Here is a 25,537-nt window from a genome sequence, read left to right on the forward strand (position 1 = left end):
AGAGAAAACAAGAGAAAGAAAGGGAAAATAAGATAAAATAAACGCAAAAATGACTCTAAAAATACTTCCTAAGAGTGACATAAATGTCACTCATCAAATTCCCCCAAGTTAAACCTTTGCTCGTCCTCGAGCAAAGCTAAGGCAAAAGAGAACAAGATGGAATTATTGAAAGCAAAAGAAACAAAATAGAAACAAAGAGAAAAAATGTACACTAACTCACTGTCGTAGGAATCACGGATGCATTTAGCGTATGCATCAAGCCCTTTAAACCCCTATGTCGCCAAAGAGGACGAGTAAGCTCTCATGAGGGTTTCCTAAGAGGTTTAACCTACAACTCTTGGCAACACATAACATTCAAGGCAAAGGTGAAATCAAGAAAACTCGAGTTTTGATATTTCAAACCAAACACAAACAATGGGCTAAATGCACAAGAATACAATCCTTTCTAGACATTAAAGGTAGCCAAGCAAAAGAATAGCTAAGGTTGATGCACACATAAAGCATGCAAAGGGTAGAGAACTTAGAGGGACTTACACTCCTCCTTATCTCCAACCAAACTCCCGCATCCTCACTAGTTTTGCATCCACTTTTAAGGTGATATATCGAGATTCCTCGAAGGAATCGGAACAAAATAAGCAATGAAAAACATTTAGGCTACCCGACATCTTGGCATTGATAGCTCGCTCAATAGGCTTGGCTTGATTACCCTCCATCGGTAGTAACTAAACCTTACTAAGGTCAAAAGGTCTTAAAAGGGTTGAAACGTTTAGGCTAGGGTAAAGGGTGCGGAAATAAATTTGGAAATTGGTGGTAAACTTAGAAGTGAAGCAAGGTTGATCATTCCTCAATTCAAACTCAATAAACTACCAACTTTCAAATCAAAAATTCTAGCAACTCCTCCCCCAAGCTTATTCTTTTTCAACCAAACAACAAATATTTTTGTATTTTCTCAATATTTTCTTCTTTTTTTTTTCATTTCTTTTTATTCTTTGCTCTCGCCTCTTTTAACTTTGAGCGGCTTTTTCTTTCATTTCCTCTATTTTCTTCTCATTTACTCAAACCATTCAACATAACAAATATAATCACAAGTACCAAAATTTGAGTTTTTTTACTTCTTTTTCATTCTTTTTCTCACTTTCATTAACCAAAAATACAAATCAAGTCCCGAGAATGCTTCACAAAAACTAATAAAGGTGAAAATAAAGCAAAGGTCCATTGGTTTGTAATGTGGTTATGCCAAAGAAGGGAAAATGGCTCAAATTGGGTTACTAAATGAGCAAATGTAAAAGAAAAATAAAAGAATAGAACATAATAAAACAAAACAAATATCCTAATTGCCTTCGTCTTCCCCTAGGTTAGTTCGGTCTCGATCTTGGGTAGATTAAGCCAAATTCTCGATATAAGCTAGCAATGCCAAGGATCCAAATGCCACACATGCAAGAAATGTAGAAGGCTAGAACAAAATGGACACATCCTCACAAAAATGACGGTAGTGGAGTAGCAAAAATCACCTTTAAAGCTTCAACTAGCTAGAGAGCGACAACCATCATACCACAAACCAAGCGAGCTAAGGTCTCATAGCCCTTAAGTTCTACTACCTTGGCAATGTTATATGTGTGAACCAACCTCGACATTCAAGTGCATGAAAACCTCTAACAACTAGCAAAGAGGGTATTCTAGGTGCTAAAGCCCAATTATGTCCAAGTTTAAAACAAAACATTTTGAAACTTGCCTTGAATGCCATGGAAAGGCACTATACACACAAATATTCACAAAACCAACAATACTCAAGAATTCATATACAATTGTGCAATATGAAAGCATGATCAATCAAAACTACATATACCAAAAGTCAACTCAATAAGGCGCTCATGGCCGTCCAAACATAGAAAACCAATCTCAATAATAGACTTTGGCAAGTATGAGAGAAATAAATCAAGAAATCATGAGACTATGGATTAAGAAACCACCAAGAGATATAGATAACCCCCCCAAGCTAGCGAATAGCTACTCCCCCAAGCTAGAATGGAGCATTGTCCTTAATGCTCAAAATAAAGGCACAAAGGGTGGGTGGGAGGGGAAGAAAGAAAACACATTCACACAACAATTCATATTCATTCAATCCAAATGCAATTAAGAAAGCAAATCCAAGATGAGGGAAGAAGGAAAGAGTAAACCAAATGTGAGGTGGGTGTTGAAACCCGCAATTGAGCCCATTGTCCACAATTTCATCTAATTCCTCGTCTTTATTGCTTTTCCAAATGCAAGCAATCGTCGGTGTGCTTCTTCTCAAGGAGATCAATCCAAAATCCTTGCACATGAGCATATGCATCGAGTACCTATACACATAGAAAAGAGAGTAAACAAAAATGAGAAACACAAAAGAAAGAAAAAGAAAGCAATAAAACACGGGTTACTTCCCGCAAAGGCTTGCTTAACGTCCAAGCATGACCAATCTAGTAAATAACCCGACAAAGAACGCAATAGCTTGTCATATGCACCGACAAACATATCAAGAAATAGAGCATACGCGATGCTCATATGACAAGCAAACATAAAGTACAAGGAGACTTTATGCTTGAGAGAAGGGAGAGAAGAAAAAGTAAAAGAATCAAAAGAAAAATCAAGAAAATAAGAAGAAAAAGTAGAAGAAGAAAAAGAAAAATCCTCAGAAAAATCTTTTTGGTTGGCATTATAACTCTTTTCCTCATCAACAATGAAAGAGTTAGGGGCTTCGGAAGCATGAATAGGAAGAGGATCCCTAAGAGGTTCTTTGAGAAAAGAAGGGAGGAACATAGGATAGTAGGAGATATGGTTAAACGTTTGGGGAAAAGGTGTATGACAAAGGGAAAAAGGGGTAGCTAATCCCTCATCACAAGATCTCACATCACTAATGAGGGAATGAAAATCAATCATGGAATCCTCAAATGAAGAACCCTCATGTTCTACATCTCCCTCAAGCTCAAAAACTCCAAATGATTCAATCTCAACCTCCTCTTCACAACCTTGAACAACATCTCCCTTAAATTTCTCAAGGCCTACCATCTCAAAATCAAGAGTGAATGGGGGCAAATTTCTCTCAAACTCATCTCTTTCTAATGAAGCCTTATCAATGAACTCACACATAAGGTTATGGGCAACCGTTTGAAACTCAAGAAATATTTGGGCCATAATCTCAAATGAGTCCAAATCATTATGGATAGACAAGTCAAAAGCTTGCTCATTGGAATCATCTAGGGGACTATGGGGCACACCTTTAGAATTCATGCAAAAATCAGATGCAATATGAGAAAGAGCATGCACTTCATCATCATTAGAATGTACCTCATTACATTGAGCTATAGAGGGAGGGGAGTTGAAATCATGCATTACATGGTCACTATGGGGAGCATCAAGCACATCATGGGAATTCATATTAGACAAATCATGACAATTAGCATCAACATTAAAAGCATGATAATCCCGAACATAAGTCTCATGATTGGCCCTCTCCCAATCATAATTATCCCTAGCTAACCATGAATAGAAATCCCAAGCTTCATCCGAAGACATGTCTTGAAATTTACCATTTAACATATTATCAACTACTCCTCTAAAATTCTCATTTAATCCCAAATTGATGATTTCACAATAATCACCCTTGGTTAAACCTTTAACACCATCTAGGAAATCCTCAAGTCTATTGAAATACACCCAAAACGGTTCATTATCAAATTGAGGAATAGAAATATAAGCCATTTTTTCTTAAATAAAGCAACACAAATAAAAACCAACAAATCAAAAGAAAATTATAAACAATGGACTAGTCTCAATAAGAAAACAAAATGGTAATGGAAGCCGTTCCCCGGCAACGGCGCCAATTTGACAGGGGAATAAACGCGTCGTCAATTGTCTATCCCTAGATCAAATACAATTTATACAACCTAAACAAACCTAATACGAGTATAAGACAAGCATAGGGGTCGAACCACAGAGAACGGTAAACACCACCAAATGTTATCGACAATTAAGCTAGTCCGGAATAGGAGATAAATAAACTAAAGTCTAAAGATGCTAAAACAAGAAATAAAACATTAAGGCACCAAGGGAAATGGGTAGGTGAAGTTGACGCTTGACCATACAATAACAAAGTAGCATATCAATGGTAAACTAAACATGCATGAATATCGAAGTAAAGGGTCCAATCTAGCCGCCTTCCGGGGTCAATTGCCTTCTCCTAACATAGCCTCTATGTTTCCACATTAGAACCATATACTAGGAGGTACTATTAAATAACAATCGATAGTAATGAATTTCAACTAAGTCAACTTCCGTTACTTATTAGTAAAGACTCATCTTTGATCAACTAACAATGTGCACTTGCAAGAAAGACCAAAGAATATCAAGCATGCAAAGACTTTAATCACCATTAACATAACCCCAACATTATTAAAAGCATGAACAATTAGCAACTACACCATCCCCACACCCTTGGCTAGATGACTACTCACAAATCATATTGAAAACAATATCAATCATCAAATCAATAAGCATCCACATGATTAAAAAGAAAAGAAGAAAAATAAAAGCAAATAAGAAAAATAAAAAACAAAGGTAAAGAGAAAGAGTAAGAGATTTCTCATTAAATGAAGATGAAGGTCTACAAAGGATTGAACAAGCTCCTTCTTCAAAATCCAAGTTCATTAATGAAGAAAACCACACTCTCTCTATCTACCAATGAAGACTAATCCTAACCTAACCTAAAACTAATTAGAGAGTAGAATAGATAGTTATTCCATCCTCTTTTAATTACCCCCAAAATTGGGTATTTATATTAAGCTAGGAAAAAATAGAAAAAGAAAAGAAAAGAAAATAAAATATATTAAAAAGGAAAAGTAAAAATAAGAAACTAAAATAAAAATAAAAATAAAAGAAAGAAAATAAGAAAAGAGAAAAGAAAACAAAGAAATAATAAAAAAAAATAAAAGAAAAAGAAAATGAAATAATAAACTAAACCCACAAATCCCCACCAAAACAATCAGCTACCCCCATTTCTTCTTCGATATTCATGGCTGCTCCATCATCATCATCGAACAACCATCATCAATGGCTCAAAATCATCACCGACATCTTCATCAACCAGCAATCAATCAAGGCCGTTCAATTTTCATTAAAACTCACGTGAGAAGGTTGTGAAATGGTTCGATCGAACCGGTGGCTGGTTCGACCGAACTACGGGGTTGGTTCGGTCGAACCAAGGGTATGGTCGACCACTCCTCTTCGAATAACAAAATCCCCAAAGTCTCTGACTCGAAGTTCGGCCGAACACTCATTGATTTGCTCGAACTTGATTAATTTGCTAATTGTTCTGATTTTTGGGTCGATTGGTTGCTTAATTGGTGGTGGTTGTTGACGGTGGTGCAGGTGCGCTGATTGTTGTTGTTGTGAGGTGAATTAGAGCAGGGGATAGGAATGCGTGGCTGGTTTAGGCAATTGCGGCTGCGCGTGAAGGTGGTGGTTGGTGCTGGTGTGTGAGTGGTGTTGTGTGGCTGGTGCGGGGCTGCTGTGGTCAGGTGGTGTGAGTGGAAGGAAGAGGTTAATTGGTGGTTGATTTGGTTGGTTAAAAGCGGTGGAGCTGGTGGTGCGTGGCTGCTGTAGTTGTTGAGTTTAGTAGATGCGTGGCTGCTCTGTTTGCGGCAGCTGGTGGTGGGGAATTGTTGCTGGTTTGTGGGAACGGTGGCTGATGGTGTGTGTGGTGTTTGCGGTGGTAAGGCTGGACTGGTGGTGAGTGGTGTGAGGGGTTGCAGGCTGGTTTGGGCTGTGGTGGTGTAGCAGGGATCAGGGGAGTGAGGTGGTGGTGTGTGTGGTGTTTGCGGGGTTGCACGGGAGTGAGGTGCTGTTGTGGTGGAGGATAAGATATGGTGGGGTGATGGATAAGAGGTGGGCAGCAGCCATCAAAGAAGAATTGCACACTTTCACTCGTCCCCGAACTCCGAACTCACTTGACATGAAACCCGGGACCCTAAACACAAAACCGAGGAGAAATCAAGACAAATAAAAAAGAAATAAATAAATTAGGAATAAAATAAAGTAAAATAGAAAAAGAGAAATAACACTAAACTAATAAAAATTAAATAAAACTATACAAGTAAATAAAATCAAATAAATAACAAAATAAACTTAAAACTAATAAAAACTAAACAAAAACTCTACAAGCAAAGAAAGTGAAATAAAATAGACTCAAAACCAATTAAAATAAATAAAAGTAAATTAGAATACTTTCAAGGAAAAATAAAGAACGAAATATAACAAATCAAAAGCAAATAAAATACGAAAATAAACTAATTCTAATAAAAACTACGAAAAGAACTAAAACACGACAAAATTAACAAAATAAACAAGAAATGTTATTAAGAGAAAACAAGAGAAAGAAAGGGAAAATAAGATAAAATAAACGCGAAAATGACTCTAAAAATACTTCCTAAGAGTGACTTAAATGTCACTCATCATCCACCAACACTTTCCACTTACCATGGGGAGAGATGACGGTTACCCCTTTTGATTTCTTTATGATTACGGGTTTTCCTTTCGGAGGCGAGCCTGTAGTCATAGAGTTCGTTAAGGGGTTAGACAAGAGATTGTGCAACCTTGTGGGGGACCGTCTTGCGTCGGCCCTTCACGTGTACGCGCAGTCTTGTCCGTAATCGGTTCTTGCCGACGAGATGTCGGCTGACGAGCTTGACCGGCAGTGTACACTTGAGCAGCTGACTCGGATATACATTGCTCACGTTCTTTCCGTCACCATTTTGAGTGATCGAGGAGAGCGTTTTTCCATTGGGTTACTTATTTGCCTCAGTGGTTTGGGGTAGAAAGGTGACCTGAGTTGGGCGGAGGTGTCATATGCCCGTACAACTATGGGCAAGGCAACCCGGGTAATGGATTCTGCGGCAGCTACTGAAGTGCCTCGGATCTTGCTTTCGTGGCATGGTCGTATCCTTGGGGTACGTGTTTTAAGCTTCTTTCGGTTATTGCTTTTGCTTTTTCCTTTAGGCTTATCTTTTCTCGGTTTCAGGCTTGGGGATACTCGTACCTTCCTTTCTTAGCCCCCAGGGTGCTTGGCGCTGCTCGTTTTCTTATCGGCCATCGATTGGTCGCGATTAAGAAGAAACGTACTACTTCTGCCGGCGACTTTTGCCAGAGGATCCTTTCGACGACTCGTGCGTCGGTGAGTATTCCAACTACATGTGCTCTTTTTTTTTATTTTATTCATTTTCTGATGATTTTTCATGTGGTTGTGTTTTATAGATCGATCTTCGTCCTTGGAGTTTGATCGTCGGAGTCCCTGAGGCTATTCGGTTTGGCACAGTTCGTTGTCGTTTCCGGGCCCTCTATCCGGGACTCTCGGTACTCTAGAGGACAAACGCTTGGTTTTTAGGCGAGCGTGTTTTCTGGAAGCTTTCGTCCGAGGAGACTTTGGTTCCTGCGGATCCCCCGATCCGGATGTTACGTTCGGACTTGCTGTCTACCAAGGTTCGAGCTCAGGCGATCCTTGGTTATCCAGCGGAGCAGCTGGTGCTGCCGGATATTTCTTATCCGGCTTTTATAGCATCCAGGCTGACTCCTTTTTCGGCTTTTGTTCCGGTTAGTACTCCAACTCTCTTATTTCCTTGTTTCCATTTTTTTCGGAACTTTAACCTTTTTATTGTTTTTTATAATATATATTTTAGCGGGTCGAGCTAGGGGGTTGGGTGCCTCCTAAAGCGGAGATCACGTATACCGATGCTGTCAGATCGGTAATTCGTGAGACCCTTCCAGCAGCAGAGGATGACGAGGGGATACCGTTTGTACCTGAGACGGTTGAGTCGGTTGTCTTTTATGTATATGTACTTAAATATTTCTATTTATTTTTTGTTTCATATACATTTGTTTACTAACTGTCCTTGTATCTTTGGAACAGGTTCCACAGGAAACCGTGAACGGCATGGTGAGGACTTTATGTGCTTTCCGAGCTGCTTATCGGAGAACCCTCGTGACTTTATCATGTCATGATCATCGGATGATCGCGGTAAGTTTTATTTCTTTTCTTTTCAACGAAGTTATTACATTTCATGTATTAATCTTCGTTTTAGATTTTGTAGGATGTGCAGCAACCGTCTAGTAGTCGCCGAGCACCCTGATTCCTCTTGCACACATTTTGTTATTATTTCTCTTTTTTTTTTTAGGAAACAGATGTATTTTTTTGCATTTTTGTACGTATGACACATTTGTATATATGTCGTCATTATTATTTTTTTTGTTTCCAAGTGTACATTATTATTATTATTAAAAGAAAAAAAAAATTGAGGGAGGGAAAGGGTTCCCGACTTACCGCCCTCAAAAAAAATAACTGAGACTCGAAAAAAAGAAGGTGAAACGAAAACAAAAAAGAAATAAGAAAATAATAAAAAAGAAAATAAGGAAGTAGGAAAATAAAAAAGAAAATAAAAAAGTAGGAAAATAATAGAAAAAAGAGAATAAAAAGAAAATAATATAGTAGGCAAGAAAAGGGATACAAAGTGTTAGAAGGCAATCGTATGATTCGTTTAAGATTTCGTGAAGATTCCGTCATTATATGAGCCAAAATACGGAAATAAACCCAACTCACATGCCGCGACAGGGAAGACGCGCACAAATGTGTGAGTTGCGCGCGGTTGTCGTGCGCATGTGAATAAGTTGCGCGCTGATGTCGCGCGCAATTCGTGAGTTGCGCGCGCCACCTGTCGGTGAACTTTCCTTTAAGCCGAATTTGTCGAAAATTTTCCCCTCTGGGGTCTATTTAAACGTGGTTTTGTGTAGGCTTTTGATAATCTCGCATTCATTCGCTTAGTAATATAAGAAACTAAAAAGAATTAATCTCTCTAAATTCTCATTCTATCTTTTTTTTTTGAACAATTGTGAAGACCTTTGAACAACGTTTGAAGCAATGGGTCACTTCCTTTTCAACTGAGGACAAACTAGCTTTCAAAATTTACCACTTAGACCCTTTATTGAATTATATGCAACTAGTGGTTAACTTTGATTTTCTTCATGCCGTAGTCAACCATTGGGACTCTAACCACCATCTTTTCTTGTTCAAAGGGGACGAAATTGTCCCCCTTCCCGGTGAGTTTGAGGCCTTGCTAGGTTTCCCTACAAACACTCTCCCTGTGACTTATTCGCCTACCTTGTCGGATCCCAAACCTATATTCCAAAGATTTTTTAGCTTGTCCGACAATGATATGACCAACATTGGAACTGAATAAGGCGTGAACTTGATTCAATTTATTGAACATTTTGTCGCCCCTCGTGACAACATGACTAAACAACGCTTTAAAATTCGTAATTTATGTTATTGTCTTGTTGTTAATTGTTTACTTAGGACATGAAAAGAATACGGAGATTATTCCATGGTGTCCATAGTAGAGAAAATAGAGGGATGTCATTCACCCGCTCCTTAGGTTTTGGCGGAAACCATACTGTGCTTGAATAGCTTTAGAGGAGATCCTTACGAAAACGGTTTCACGGGAAGTCCACTCCTATTACAGTACGATTTTTTTTTTTAAATTTTTTTTTCGTCGTTTATCAGTACAAGTCATGAAGTTGCACTGGCATGACCAACACAATCTTATTCGCTGCGAGCGAAGGGTGCGCGCAACTGGTTTGGTTGCGCGCGCCACCTGCTTGTGTAAAAAATCGCAAACTGATTTTTTTTTTCTTCTTTTTTTTTTTTAGATTTTGGCTCATGGAGCTCTTGCGAATTGTTGATCAACCACAAAACCTTGAGGCTAATGGAGTAAAGACATTCCCTAGACGTCGAATCCTTTATAAGCATAAGAATGAAGAGGAATGGACGTCGTTTTTCTGTCATGGGGTTCCTAACATACGTTTTGTGATTCCTTGGTGGATCATAAACAGTATGATTGGGAATAGTCTCAATTTCCCTTACATTAGGCTTTTAGGCCTATCTAGTACTACTTATATTTTTCCTTGTAGGGTAATGAGACAATATGGGATGAGACAAATTTTTCCCCCGCAAGATTGTGATGCTCCTAAAGATGTGATCTTTAAACCCGAAAGAATTCCTCGTTGGATGGAATATTGGTCAAGTCTTCCTAGGTGGGTAATACAAAATCATACTGCTAGTATTACATTATCTTCTTTTTACAAGGCTTGGATGAATGCGGCGGATAAGGGTGAATTAAACAAGGCTCGGTCTCAACTTCAAGCCTCCACCGCTCGCAATCCACCTAAGCCTTTGATGCATTCAACCACTAGTACTCCTCCTAGTGATCAAAACAAAGGAGTGAGAAGAAAATTAGACTTCTCATCCCCTAAGGCTCATTCGAAGGAAACAAAAAGGAAAGCTCCGTCCAAACCCGCGCAACAAGGTGTGAAAATCAAAGAACCATCACCAATACTCGGAAGAAAGCTCCAATAGTCAAAGGGAAAGGAAAACATGTTGCAAAGGCCCCAATCCCTAAATTGAAGAACAATGTTTGGGTGAAAAAGAAGAGTGTAGGGGAGAGCTCCAAGGCTTCTGAAAATACTGTGATGGAAACTACTCTTCCATCATCTATGACAATCGAGGACATAGTAAAACCTTAGAGTGTTACACAATTTTATCATTAGTTTATTTCGAATAAAGTGTAATGACTACTACGTTTTTTTTTCGTTTACTATCTAGTTCAACAATGTCTCTCGATCTTTTGAATTTTGAATGAAATAAAATGAGCTTTATATTTTTATATTTCGGTATGACCGAATCATAAAGATTGCCTACGTATTCACATTACGAAATTAGTCAAACCTTGTTTCAAAGAATTAAATCAAAGTTTAATTTTATTTTCCAACTATATGTTATATTTAAGAAACACCCTCTTTTTGCCGCAAGTAGAAATCGCAACTTTATTCAAACGCAAAAATTCAGGTTCGCAGTTCGTCTTCAGGAGGCGCGCGCAACGTCTATAGTTGTGCGAGCCTGTCGCGCACAACGAAATCTGTTGCGCGTGACATCCGCGCGCAACTCTTCCAGTTGCTTGAGACACCTGTTCTACGAATGTCTCGAAAAAATTGTTTTTTTTTTAAATTCGGTATTATTACCCCCCCCCCCCAATTGTGAAGATTTTTTCGTGATGTTCGAAAAAGTTTGAACACTTCAAACGGTTTATTATTTCTAAATTACCCCCCATGTGTTAAGTATTTTACCGTGTTATTCGGTAAAATGCATAACACTTAGAATCTTTCAATTGAATGCTAATTAAAATTGGTTGTATGAGTGAACGTGTTTATCCGGATTTCATATGTAATATTTCTTAAGGCTATCAATGTTTATTAATTGGCGAATTTCATCTCCTCCAATATCCATTAATCTGACGGCTCCTCCTGATAGGATTTCAATTACGCCATAGGGACCTAACCAATTAGGTTTGAATTTCCCTCTTGGATCGGTTGGTGGACCCCTAACCTCCTTTAGTACAAAGTCACCTTCTTTTATATTTCTAGGTTTGACTCTTTTATTGAAATGACGCACAATGCGCCTTTGGTAGACTTGTACATGATGCAAAGCTCTTAATCGTCGTTCATCGAGGAATAAAAGCTCTTTATACCTCGTTCTTATCCATTCAGCTTCTGGTAGCTTACTTTCAAGTACGATGCGTAGGCATGGTATTTCCAGTTCGACTGGTTGAACTGCGTCCATTCCGAAAACTAAGGAGTATGGAGTTACTCCTATTGATGTTCGTATAGACGTTCTATAACCCCATAATGCGAAGTGTAGTTTATTCGACCAGTCTTTATAATTTTCTGCCGTTTTCTTAATGATGACTGTTATATATTTTTTTTCGACTCTACAGCTCCATTCATTTGAGGTCTGTATAGGGATGAATGATGATGTTTTACTTTATAACGAGCTAAGAGGGTCTCGACTTCAGCTTTTAATTGAGATCCCTGGTCACTAATTAGTTCATGTGGAACTCCATATCTACAAAATATGTTTTGTTCGAGAAACTTTGCGATATGTTTAGAAGTGATATTCACGTAAGAAGCAGACTCAATCCACTTAGTGAAGTAATCGATGGCTACTAATACGTACTCGTTCCCTCCTGTTCCTGTTGGAGAGACTTTTCTAATTATGTCAAATCCCCAAGTCGAAAAAGGCCAAGGGGAAGTGAGATTTTATAGTTCGGATGGTGGAAGGTGTTGTAAATTAGCGAACATTTGGTACTCTTGACATTTTTTAACATATTGTATGCAATCATGTTCCATAGTGGACCAATAGTACCCTTGTCGTGAAATTATTTTTGAAAGCATTTTACCATTCATGTGAGGTCAACAAACACCTTTGTGAGTACTTTCCATAAGGCGTGTGGCTTCCGGTTGGCTTATATATAATAAACTTTGACCATTAGGTCCTTTTTTTCATAATTGACCATTTACTAGACCATATTGGGCCGCAAGTGTTCGTAAGGCTCATTGGTCTTTCGATGAAGTATTTTCGGGATATGTGCCATGAGTAATATATTGGAGGATATGATCATACCAAGGACTGTCTCCTTCGATGTCATTTATTTCCTCTATTGCGTTGCAATACGCTTGTTCTTCTCTTCTATCAACGCATATTGGCATCATATTTAAGTGATGTGGAATGTTGATCATTGAGGCTAATTTTTCTAGCACATCGGAAAATTGATTGTCATCCCTTGGGAGATATTTAAAATTAATATGTTCAAAATGCTTGATGAGTTGGTCTAGGTGTGCTTGGTATAATATCATTGTGGAGTTCTTTATTTTCCATTTTTTTAGTATATGATTTATAATCAAACTAGAGTCTCCATATACCTCTAATTTTTGCACACCTATGCTAGCTGCTGCTTCTAATCTAGTAATGCACGCTTCACATTCTGCGACATTATTAGTAACCTCAAAGTCTAGTTTAACAAAGATTGGAGTATTTGCTCCCTCTGGACTTATGAGTAATACTCTTACGCCACATCCTTTTTAATTGGACGCACCTTCAAAGTACATTACCCTTTTGTCATCTTGTGTCATGAGAATCTCTTTATCCGGAAGATGAGTAGTTTTTGCACGACTTGTTTGAATTGGATGTTATGCCAGAAAGTCGGAAATTACTGAAATTACTTTTCCTTTCATTGATTTTTCAGGAATATATTTTGTTTAGGGTAATTTTACCCCGCCACGTGGTCCAATCAGAGGATGACACGTGTCAGCCTCAGGATGGCCCAAAGTGGACCAATCCCTGCTCGACACGTGTCATTCCAGAAAATTAGGGGAAAAGGCGGCCTTCAGGCCCAAATCCCGAGAACGCCGAAAAATGGCGCAGCCCGCCAATGATTAGGGTTCAGTGACCAAATCAGGGGCAATTCTCCAAGACCCTATAAATAGGGAGATGTCCCTCATTTTGAGAGCACGTTTTACCATTCATTACCTCTGCATTCTCTTACATCAGAGAAACACCTGAGCTTGGAATCCAAGCAGATTCCCACCTAAATTTCCGTACTCTTTATTCCTTTTCAAGTTACTAACTTGATCGTTGGAGGCGGAGCACCACCCAACAGGTGTCTCCGTTTGTTTTGCAGGTACATCTCATCCCGGATCAGTCTTCGTGTTGTAACTCTCCCGAGGGACAAAAACACCCAAAACATTTGGCGCCGTCTGTGGAGAGAGTACCTCGAAGATGGTTCAAGAGTTTGTACCACCTAACCGTCTGGGTGAAGACCCAGAAGTTTTTACAGACCATGAGGATGATGAGGATCCTCAGGTCGAAACCTCTACAGCCGAGGATGGCTCTCTCAGAGTCAAGCGCATCCGGCCCAGAGAGACTCTGGAGCGGGGCGCCTCCCAGGCGGGTCCGAGCAGACCCACTGGGCAGCCGGAAGGGGCAACCCAAACAGCAGCTGGATCAGCCCCTGTCACCCGAGACGAACTCATGAGGTTCATGACTAGTTTCAAGGGTGAAATTACAGAGCTGATCACCAAAAGTCGGGCTGGCCCAAGTAAAGGTCAGTCGGCTAAGAAGACTCCTCCAGAGAAGGGGAAGTTAGTTAGAAACCGGCAGCCCACTCCTCATCCAAAGGAGAAGGCAGCCGGGACCATTGATTGGTCGAAGATTCTCCTTCCTAGGAGGAACACCAATAACACTCGCCGGTCCCAACAGCCGGTGAGAAGTAAAAAACCAACTTCTGATGCCCGGGAAATTATTAGCCGGAAGAGAAATCAATCGCTGTTTGAGTTGGCTTCAACGTCAAACTTTCCAGACAGCTTCAACAACATTTCTGCAGGGAGTGCACCCTCCTTGCATGAGAGTCAGACAGGCGATAATACCGTCCATTCTGGCCCTCATATGATTGGAGCTGTCCCGTATGTGCCTTCTCCGGCTTACGAGCAGTATCCTCCTCACTTCATGTAGCCGGCCTTCTTTGGGGGTCAGGCGGCATATCCAAATGTCCAGCCATTGGTCTGGCAGCTTCGTCTGCTGCGCCTGGGTGAACAACCTTCTGCGTTCACGCGGGAGATAACCGAGGCGGCACAACCGTCCAAGGTTAAGAATGTGTTGGTTGGTACCTATGATGGCACCACCAATCCGGAAGACCACCTCATGGCTTACACCAACCTCATGTATCTGTAGGGGTTGGATGATGCCGCCTGGTGTCGATGGGCATTGCCCAACAATGGTTTGGCAACCTGCCAGCCGGGTCCATAGACAGCTTCAGGAAGCTTGCCTTCCTGTTTGCTTCAAACTTCTCAATGAACATCCCTGCCAAGAAAACAAGCCTTGATTTGAGCACTGTTAAGTAGGAAGAGAGAGAAGGGCTGCGCTCATATGTCAGGCGGTTCAATCTGATAAGAATTCAGATTCAAGGACTGTCTGACGAGGTAGCTTTTATAGACTTTTTCAAGGGTTTGAGAGACGGGTCGACTTTTAAGTTCGACCTCGTCAAAAAAGGGGCTTTCACCTTACAGGCGGCCCTGAGGGAGGCGGAAAGCTACATCCAAGCTACCGACCTCTGCTCGTCTGGTAGCCAGTCGGACTCTAAGAAGTCTGACAAACAGAAAGTCAGCCGGTCAGCTCATCCGGCCAAAAACAAAGAAGAGAGCAAGAAAAGAAAAGAAGTATGGGCGGTTACTGAGTCTGACCAGCCGTCCTAGAAGAAAAAGAAAGAGTTTAAACCGTACGTCCCCAAGTACGAGTTTAACAAAGATTGCAACTCCATCCTAATGGAGGTAAAGGACTGGCTGTCCATTGAGAAGCCAAATCCTATGAAAAGTTATGTCCAGTCACGGAACAAAAATAAATTTTGTCAGTTCCATGAGGAAGTTGGCCATGACACCAACGACTGCTTTAGTCTTCAGCGGGCGTTGGACCGTCTGGCTGACAAATGGCTGCTAAAGTCCTACATTTCTAAGTCCCCAGCCGGGGAAAAAAAGAAAAACAAGGGTCAGTCCTCCAAGACTACCCCCCAGCCTGCTAGTAGCTCGGGTATCGACAAGGAGCCGATCTACACCATAGCGGGCGGGTTCTCATGTGGTGGCCCTACCATCCGGGGCACCAAGAGCCATCTTCGAAAGATGGACAAAGATGATGATGAGCAGGCGGAAGCCAGCTCCTCCTTCCCAGACGTGTTGATCACTGAGAAGGACAGGGGCAGCGTCCGCCGCCCGCATGATGACCCGGTTGTTATCGAATGTAAGGTTGCCAACCAGCTGGTTGGGCGGATCCTTATAGACACCGGCAGCTCATCAGACATCATCAGCCTCTGGTGCCTGCAAAAGCTGAAATACAACGTCGGCAGCATGCAACCGGTCACCCACCCCTTGGTTGGTTTTGGGGGTGGGATGGTCTACCCAGCCGGGAGAATTGACTTACCCATTCGACTGGGAGAGAAAGGCCAAGGACGACATATGGTCGTCAGATTCTTGGTTGTTGAGGAATTGACCGCCTATAACATCATCCTTGGCAGGCCAACCCTCAACGTAGCCAAGGCCGTAATCATCCCGTCTCTCATGCTCATCAAGTATGAGAGGGATGACGGCTCTGTTGGTTCCTTGAATGGGGATCAGAAGACGGCCCGAGAGAGTTATCTCTCAGCCGTCCGAGATACAGTGACCCCAGGCGGCCAGTAACCAATAGACCTTGACAACGTCAAGGATGCCGACCCAGTTTCCGCCCCATCAGCAGCCGGGAAGAAAAGAAAGGCTCCCCTGCCGGTGGAGGTGAAGAAAGAGAAAAAATAGCAATCACTGACCGGTGAACGGTCAAACGAGCTCCGTCCCCAACCGGCTGGTGAAAGCATTGATCTCGTTCTAGACGACAGCCGTCCAAAACGTACTGTTAAGGTTGGGACGGTAGCTCATGCTACCTTGGGTGCAAGCTTGCACCTTCTGCTGAAAGAATTCAAAGACATTTTTGCCGTTGAATGGAAGAGATGCCAGGCGTCAGCCCGGATCTTGCTGTCCACAAGCTCGCCGTGGACCCTAAAAAGAAGCCCATCCGGCAAAAGAAAAGAAACCACGGCGAGGAAAGAAGTCAGGCGGCAGCTGCCGAAGTCAAAAAGCTGCTAGACGCTAGGTTCATCCGGCCCTGTAATTTTCCCGACTGGGTGGCCAATGTGGTCCTTGTTAAGAAACCGAATGGGACCTGGCGCATGTGTGTTGACTACACAGACCTCAACAAGGCGTGTCCAAAGGACAGTTACCCGCTTCCAAAGATCGACAGTCTGGTCGATTCAACAGCCGGTCACGCCTTGATGAGCTTTATGGATGCCTACTCCGACTTCCATCAGATACCCATGTGGAAGAAAGATCAAGAGTAGACGACCTTCGTCACTGATCAGGGGCTATTTTGTTATACTGTGATGCCGTTTGGCTTGAAAAATGCGCATGCCACTTTCCAACGGATGATTAATACGGTCTTCATTAATCAGATTGGGAGGAATGTGGAGGCGTACATTGATGACATGATAGTCAAATCCAAGCTACAGACGGATCACCTTGCTGATCTCCGAGAAACATTCACCACCCTCAGGCGGCATAAGGTTATGTTAAATCCTAAGAAATGCGTCTTTGGTGTTGAGTCTTGGAAGTTTCTCGGATTCCTGATTGATCAAAAGGGGATAGAGGCTAACCCTGAAAAGATACAGGCGGTGATAGACATGAAGTCACCTCGTTCTGTCAAGGAAGTCCGGAGACTCACCGGTTGCCTGGCCGCCTTGGGGAGGTTCCTCAGCTGGTCAGGCGACAAATGCCTCTACTTCTTCCAAGCAATCAGGAAGAAGACCAGATTTGAGTGGGGGGATGATGCTGAGGCGGCGTTCCAGAGGTTGAAAGAGCATTTGCACTCTCTGCCTAGGTTGGTCAGTCCTTTGCCTAGAGAGACGTTGTATATGAACCTAGCCGTCTCAGACCATGCCCTCAGTGCCGTTCTCCTTACTGAGAGAGACGGCGTGCAGCTCCCGGTTTACTTCATTAGTCATGTTCTTAAAAATGCTGAACTCCGGTACCCCATGGTTGAGAAATTTGGCCTTGCTTTGTATATGGCATTCAAAAAATTGAAGCCTTACTTTTTGGCACATCCGGTGGTGATCTACACGGACCAGCCACTCAAGCGGGCGATGTCTACCTTGGACTCATCCGGGAGAATGTTGAAATGGGCTATTGAAATGCAAAGTCTTGAAATCACTTACGAACCAAGAAAGGCAGTGAAAGGTCAGGCGTTTGCCGACTTCATTGTAGAAATGACTCGTCCGGTGGCTCCGGATAATCTTGATCAGGTTTTGAAAGTGTATGTAGACGGTAGCTCTACAAAGAACGGCTGTGGTGCAGGTGTAATTTATGAGTCTCCTGAAGGAGACAGATTTGAATATGCACTACGCTTCAAGTTTCAGGCCTCTAACAATGAGGCGGAATATGAAGCCCTGCTAGCCGGCATACGCATGTGCAAGGCGGCAGGGGCCATGAAAATTGACGCCTTCTCTGATTCTCAATTGGTTGTTAGCCAGTATGAGGGAAGCTACGAGGCTACCCATCCGGCTATGATTAAATATCTTCAGGCAGTCAAAGAAGAGACCAAGGAACTTGAGGAATTCCGGCTGAATCAGGTGCCTAGGTCGGAAAACAACCAGGCGGATGCATTGTCAAAACTAGCATCTTCTGCCTGCCATGATACGCCTCGGTCAGTCTTCTGGGAAGTTCTTGAAAAGAGAAGCATCTATGAGGATCCCGTTGGAATTCTGGACCAAAGCTCTACCTGGATGGATGGCATCCGGGCCTATCTCTCAGACGGTACACTTCCTGATTCGCCACAGGAAGCAGCCGTCCTGAAAAAGCAAGCTGCAAGATTCGAGTTGAAAAATGGAGAACTCTTCAAGGCGGGGTTTCTGAAGCCTTTGTTGAAGTGTGTCACCCCAGAAAAGGGGAAAGAAGTTCTAGAAGACTTGCACTCAGGATTCTCCGCCTCTCACATAGGCGGCAGGTCCCTAGCCGTCAGAGCCAGACGACATTACTTTTGGCCCACTCTTGAAGCAGACGCCAAGGAATTGGTGAAAAAATGTGACAAGTGCCAAAAATTTGGAAAACTTATTCACCGTCCGGCTACTGACCTGACGGCCATCCACAGTCCAATCCCGTTTGCAAAGTGGGGCATGGACATTTTAGGTCCTTACACGCCTGCTCCAGGCGGAAAGCGCTATATCTTAGTGGCTGTGGATTATTTCACCAAGTGGGTTGAGGCTAAGGCGGTTAAAAACATCAAGACCTCAGACGTCATTTCCTTCATTTGAAAGAATGTTATCACCCGGTACGGAGTACCCATGTCTATGGTGTTTGATAATGGTCCTCAGTTTGAGACGCCTCAGCTAAAAACTTGGTTGGGAGATCAGGGGAACTCAAGTTATTTTGCATCTGTAGGCCGGCCCCAAGCAAACGGCCAAGTTGAAGCTTTCAACAAACTCATCTCAGACGGCATTAAAAAGAAAATAGAAAGAGCCGGTGGCTTATGGGCAGAAGAATTAATCCATGTCCTATGGGCCATCCGGACAACAGCGAAAGGGGCAACCGGTGAAACCCCATTTCTCATGGTTTACGGTGCTGAAGCCGTCTTGCCCATCGAACATTACGAGCCGACTCTCAGAGTCATGCTGTATGATGAAGAGGCAATTTGGGAAGCAATGCGCCTGGCATCGGATTCACTTCCAGAACGCTGGGGCAATGCCGCCTTGCGTCATGAGATTTACCGTCTGAGAATGACTAGAGCCTACAACAAAAAAGTACACAAGCGTCCTTTGAAAGTTGACGACTTAGTGTTACGAAAGATGGAGGCAACCGGTAGGGCCAATGAGTTGGGAAAGCTAACACCAAATTGGGAAGGCCCCTACCGGATCTATGAAGAAGTAAGGGACGACACCTACCACCTGGAAACCCCAGACGGTAGGCGCCTGGCAAGAACTTGGAATGTAGACAATCTAAAAAAGTACTACTTCTGAGAATGTAATTCTTTGTAAACAATGAGTCAATTATTGAAGATTCAGCCTTTGTTTGCAAAATTGAGTTATCGTTTGATTATCCATCCGGGTAATATCCAGGCGGATTCCCCATCTACCTAACTAAGTTCGATACTTAGTGAAGGTTACATTTATCCGCCTGGGTAATGCTCGGATCCCTTGTTTACGTAAGCTGGATACTTTGCTTGTTCAACTGCTTAACTGTCCGCTTGGGTAATACTCAGACGGATTTTCCATTTTTCTAACTAAGTTTGATACTTAGCATGATCCGCCTGGGTAATACTCAGACGGATTCTCCATTTTTTCTAACTAAGTTTGATACTTAGCATGATCCGCCTGGGTAATACCCAGACAGACTCGTTTGCTTAAAAAACTAAGTTCGATACTTAGTGTAAATTCAACACTGATTAAGAAACTAAGCACAAAAACGTTTAGTGGCTACACAACCGGTCTCAAACAAGACCAGAGGCTAAAATGGTCGGATGGTTGCTCTTTTTATAAAATCGCCTGTCCCAACATGGACAAAGGCGTCCGGTGACACCCCTTCGGGTGCAATCGTCGCAGAGAACAGATTATCTTTCGGTTCTACGTATCCATGCAGACGGAAAAAATTGAACGACCGAATTGGTCAACTCATAGCCGTCTGACCGAAATAACCTACGAAAAACGAATAAGTCCCTAAATACCGGATGCCCATAGGCATCAGTCGGTCACCGGTTGAAGTTCTCACTTAGGTTATCCATTCCAAAAATTGCACCTCACCCCAATTGGGGCAAGAGTTCAATGGCTATGAAATCTCTACCAAGACGAGTGATTGATTGACTTACAAACATATCATGCTCTTTGCAGCATCAGACGTTTTCAAGTCAATCAACCAGCTCCAACTGAAACCAATCACACAGCCGTCCAGGGGCAAGGACAGCCAGACTATTGACTAGTTAGGCAAAGAATCGCCGCATGCTTTTCATAAGATAGGCAAAAATTAAAAATTCAAATGCAAAATAATCAAAACCGATTTAGTCGGTGCAATTCATAAAAGTCTATCCAACCAAACGGTTGTAATGGATCAAATGTTAACTGGACCCCGTCTGGGAGAAAGAAATTGTTAATTAACACGGCTCCACAGCCGGTAAATACAAGAATACTCGGCACGCAGGCCAGAAAAAGCAAGTTTTGGCATACAGCCGCTGAATAAAAGAAAAAGACAAAAGCAGAGATTGGCATACTGCCGCTAAAAAGTCACTTCTGGCCTGCAGACGGAGCCTCCTGGTTCTCCCCCTTCTCCTCATCATCTGAGAGAATTTGGTGCGCTTCGCCGGGACCAGGAAGCTCAGGCGCGGACGACTCATTGTTGCTGAGCCAGGCTTCAAAGGAGGAAGGCTCTGGCTCACCTTGCTCTCTCAAGTACACCACGTACTCGGCATAGCTGTGCGCCATTGTCCAGATGCTATAATTAGCGTCTGGATACAAGGCAGCCCAAGCAATCTTCATACGGGCGTCGTTGTCAGCATCACTTTCAGCAACAAGGCGGTTTTGCTCCGCCTCCAAGGTTGCTGCAAAGTTCTTCTGAGCTTGAGCAGCATCCTTCTCCAGCCTCTCAACCCTGGATTTCAGTTTGCCAAGGTCCGCCTGGGCCTTCTTGAGCGCCTCTTCAGCCTGTTTGGCGCTCTCGTCTGCTTTCTTCTGAGCCTCCTCCACCCCCTTCTTGGCCGTCTCAGCATCCTTTACCCGCTGGTCGCCCGCCTTCAGATCTAGCTCCAGCTGCTGGATTTTAGACGCCTGTGTCATAATTATTGCTTTAGTTTCAAGTTCATTTACAATAGTTGAGTCGAAAGCAATATTATCAGCGTCTATGACAGACTTCTTGGCCCTTTTTACCTCTTCCCGTTTGCGGGAATGAGGACGTTTGAGCCCGTCCACCCGCAGCATGGCCTGCAAAAAAGCAGGCGGTATAAGAATTACATGCGGGGTAATTACTTGAAAAATATAACATGGAATTGACAAGTTTCTTACCTCAGTCAGAAGGGATAGAATGCGTTCAAGATTGAACGTCTCTATTCCAGGGATATTGTCCTTATCCCTCTTCCGGACGGCGTCCAGCATGGCCTTGGCGTGCTTCTGGACGTCTGGCCAGCGGGGAGATTGATCTGCACCACAATCAACACGTGATGAGTGCGAAACTAAGGCAGCACCTATCTGTTGCCGACCGTCTGAGGATGACGTCTGTTGGGAGTGGGATTTCACCCGTAAAGGCCACCCCAGCTCAAGCGGGGATTTAAAAGGGTTCTTACCTTCAGAGCCGGCCAAGCGGGAACCGCTTGCAGGCGTGGTGAACCCTGCGGTTGCTGAGGGGTTGACAAGATCAAGGCACAGGCTGCCGCCTACCTTCTCGAGTCGCCCCGCTATCCGTATCGTCTTAGCCCCGGCTGAGGCGCCAGGAGTTGACGTAGAGGCGGACTTTTTTATTTTGTTTAGAACGGCTGGGGCCTCCTCTCCAGCCCGTTTGAGGTTCTTCTCAAACGACTTCCCAACCTCTCCTCCCTTCAAAAATAAACCAAGTCAAGGTTAGCATCCTGGCAAGACAGTTTATAAAATAATCTTAAGAAAGGGTCAGGCGCTCATTACCTTGGCCCTGAGCTCGGCTGCAGCTTTCTCCGCAAGATCTTTGCGGATGGTCGCAGAAGACCGCTTGGGGGTTTTCTTCGACTGCAACATGTTTAGCGCTTCTTCTGCAAAAAGAAAGAAATTGGTCAATTATAAATCAATTCCGATAGAAAAATACTACAGGGTGTGAACTCGGGCGCATACTTTTGTTAAACATGTGCCCTAGCCCGCAGGCGGCTAGGAAACATTCATCCCTGAACCAGGCGCTCTTGGGAATCCAGTTCTTAGGGACTTTTATTGTTTCCCCGGTTGACAGAGTTGCGTCTGTGAGGCCGAAAAAGTCTGCCTCGATTATTTTGTCAAAGTCTTCCTCTGGGATCCGGGGAAGAGCGCACTTCCTGCCCAACAAGTCAGGCTTCTTATTGTACAGACGAAATTCATAATTATCCCGTCTGGTTGGGGCTGACATCAGGTAGAACTTTGAGACCTTGTCCAAGGTCATCATGTATTGCGGCTGTGTGGTTAGAGTATACCACGCTCTCCAGCCGCCTGGGCTCCTGCTGAGGTAATGCATGCTTGCAAAAGCCTCCCAGCCGGGGTTAAGCCCTTGGAACTCGCAGGCGGCAACATACCCCAGAATGTTGGTCCAAGAGTTAGGGGTAAGTTGCCAGAGCCCCAGGCCGTAGCCTCTCAAAATTGCCTTCACCGCCTGGTGAAGGGGGAAGCGAAGGCCGGCTTTGCACGCCGCCTCATAACAGCTAAAATAGCTGTTGGCGTTCTCTTGATCATCTCCCCAAGCAATGGTTCCCATCTCAGGCGGCACCCGGATCTTATACCCGTCTCCTAGCGGGTGCATTTTCTTAAAGTTTTCTAAGTTCTCCCCCATCTGGATTCGGTCCTTGGCGGAGACGTGGATGCTGAAGGGATCGTCCTTCTCACTCCACTTTTTCCTTTCTTCCTCCTCGCTATCCGGAAGAGGGGGTAAGTCGTCGCTGCTCTCAGAGGTAGAGGCGGAGCTGTCGCTCTCCGTCTCCCCCTCTCTTTGGTCTATGGGGGCAGAGGCGGCCTCGTCGCCGCCTTGATCGCACTCTTCCAAAAAAGAGTATGCAGGGGTTGAAGGGGCGCGCGGAGGGGATCTCTCCAGAGCCGTCTGGTTTCCCTGACCAGACGTTTCTCCCTCAGGCGTTTGGCCGCCTGAGCCTTCGCTCTTGTAATTTGGGTCCGTGGCCGTCTGCATTGTCCGAGCCATGGTGTCCTGCACAGAAACATAACTGGTCGGAATCCATGGCAAAGGGTGGTCCCAACACCCCGAGCCGGCACTCCCAGTCCTAGACTCAGCCGACCCAGGTGACCGGCTGGACTCTAACCTAGGTCGTGCCGTGTGTGTTGGTGATGCATCCATTTATTGCAAGAAATATGTGAGTGTAGGCAGAGACGGTACCTTTCAAGTTAGTATCTGAGTGTAGGCGGGACCGGCTGTATCGCTGAAGAGCAAGCCCTTTTTGCTCACGTGTGACTCAAATAAGTGACTTTTGCTTTCTCAAAGTTTTTCTCTCTTGGAAATTTTTGTAAACGTACAAAATTATGAGGGTAAAACGGCTATATATAGAGGGTAAAATTGGGGGCATTTCCGTAATTTACCCAGAAGGTGAACAGTTACTTTGTAACAGTAAAATCACCGCCAACCGGAGCGTGACATGTGTCACAGATGCCACGTGGCGTGCCACGTCACATCTGTGAGGGGCAAATGTTTAGGGTAATTTTACCCCGCCACGTGGTCCAATCAGAGGATGACACGTGTCAGCCTCAGGATGGCCCAAAGTGGACCAATCCCTGCTCGACACGTGTCATTCTAGAAAATTAGGGGAAAAGGCGGCCTTTAGGCCCAAATCCCGAGAACGCCGAAAAACAGCGCAGCCCACCAATGATTAGGGTTCAGTGACCTAATCAGGGGCAATTCCCCAAGACCCTATAAATAGGGAGATGTCCCTCATTTTGAGGGCACGTTTTACCATTTATTACCTCTGCATTCTCTTACATCAGAGAAACACCTGAGCTTGGAATCCAAGCAGATTCCCACCTAAATTTCCGTACTCTTTATTCCTTTTCAAGTTACTAACTTGATCGTTGGAGGCGGAGCACCACCCAACAGGTGTCTCCGTTTGTTTTGCAGGTACAACTCATCCTGGATCAGTCTTCGTGTTGTAACTCTCCCGAGGGACAAAAACACCCAAAACATATTTTAGCTCAAATTCGGCCAACATCACCAACCACATAGATATCCTTCCTTGTATGGGTAGTTGTTCAAACAAATACTTTTATCGGATTTTGTTGATAAATCACATGAGTAGTGTGTGGTAACATATAATGTCGTAATTTTTTGGTTGCCCACACTAATGCTAGGCTTGTCTTTTCCAAGATTCTATATTTTATTTCATATTGGATGAATTTTTTACTTATGTAGTATATTCCACGCTCGACTTTTTCTACCTCTTGTGCTAACATGGCGCCTGTGGTTGTGTCTGTAATTGTAATGTATAGCCTAAGAGGTAGTTTGGGTACTGGTGGCGCTGAAATTGGTGGACATTTGAGATAATCTTTGATTTTCTCAAAGGCCTTTTGGCATTGATCGTCCCATTCATGTTTCTCCTCTTTTTTCAATTTTTTAAATATTGGTTCACAAGTCATAGTCAATTCATTGATTAATCGACTAATGTATTGTAGTTTGCCAAGGAATCCCCTAATTTCTTTTTCCGTTTAAGGGGGAGGAATGTCAACAATTGCCTTTATTTTAGAGGGATCGATCTCGATGCCACGTGTGCTTACTACGTATCCGAGTAACATGCCAGAAGTTACTCTGAAGGCGCATTTTTTGTGGATTCAATCGCATTTTGTATTCTTTTATGCGAGTGAAAAATTTGCGTAAAGCTTTTATATGTCCTATTCTATCTTTAGACTTTACGATCATATCATCCACATACACTTTTATTTCTTTATGCATCATATCATGCAAGAAAGTCGTAGCCGTTCTTTGGTACGTAGCTCCTGCATTTTTTAAACCGAATGGCATGACTGTGTAGCAATACATGCCCCAAGGGGTAATAAAGCATGTCTTTTCTTCGTCTTCTTTTGCCATTAAAATTTGGATGTAACCTGCGTATCCATCCATAAAGGATAACATCGCATGTTCAGCCGTGTTATCTACCAGTATATCAATATGTGGTAGAGGAAAATCGTCTTTAGGGCTAGCTTTATTAAGATCCCTAAAGTCGACACACATGCAAACTCGTCCATCCTTTTTAGAGACTAGGATGATGTTCGCTACCCATTCTGGGTAATTACATACGCGAATAAAGCCGGCGTCCAACTGTTTTTGTACTTCTTCTTTTATTTTTAATGTAACATCAGGTTTCATTCGTCGA

The sequence above is a fragment of the Chenopodium album genome, chromosome 3 (genome assembly GCF_948465745.1).
Source record: "Chenopodium album chromosome 3, dcCheAlbu1.1, whole genome shotgun sequence".
NCBI lineage: Eukaryota > Viridiplantae > Streptophyta > Magnoliopsida > Caryophyllales > Amaranthaceae > Chenopodium > Chenopodium album.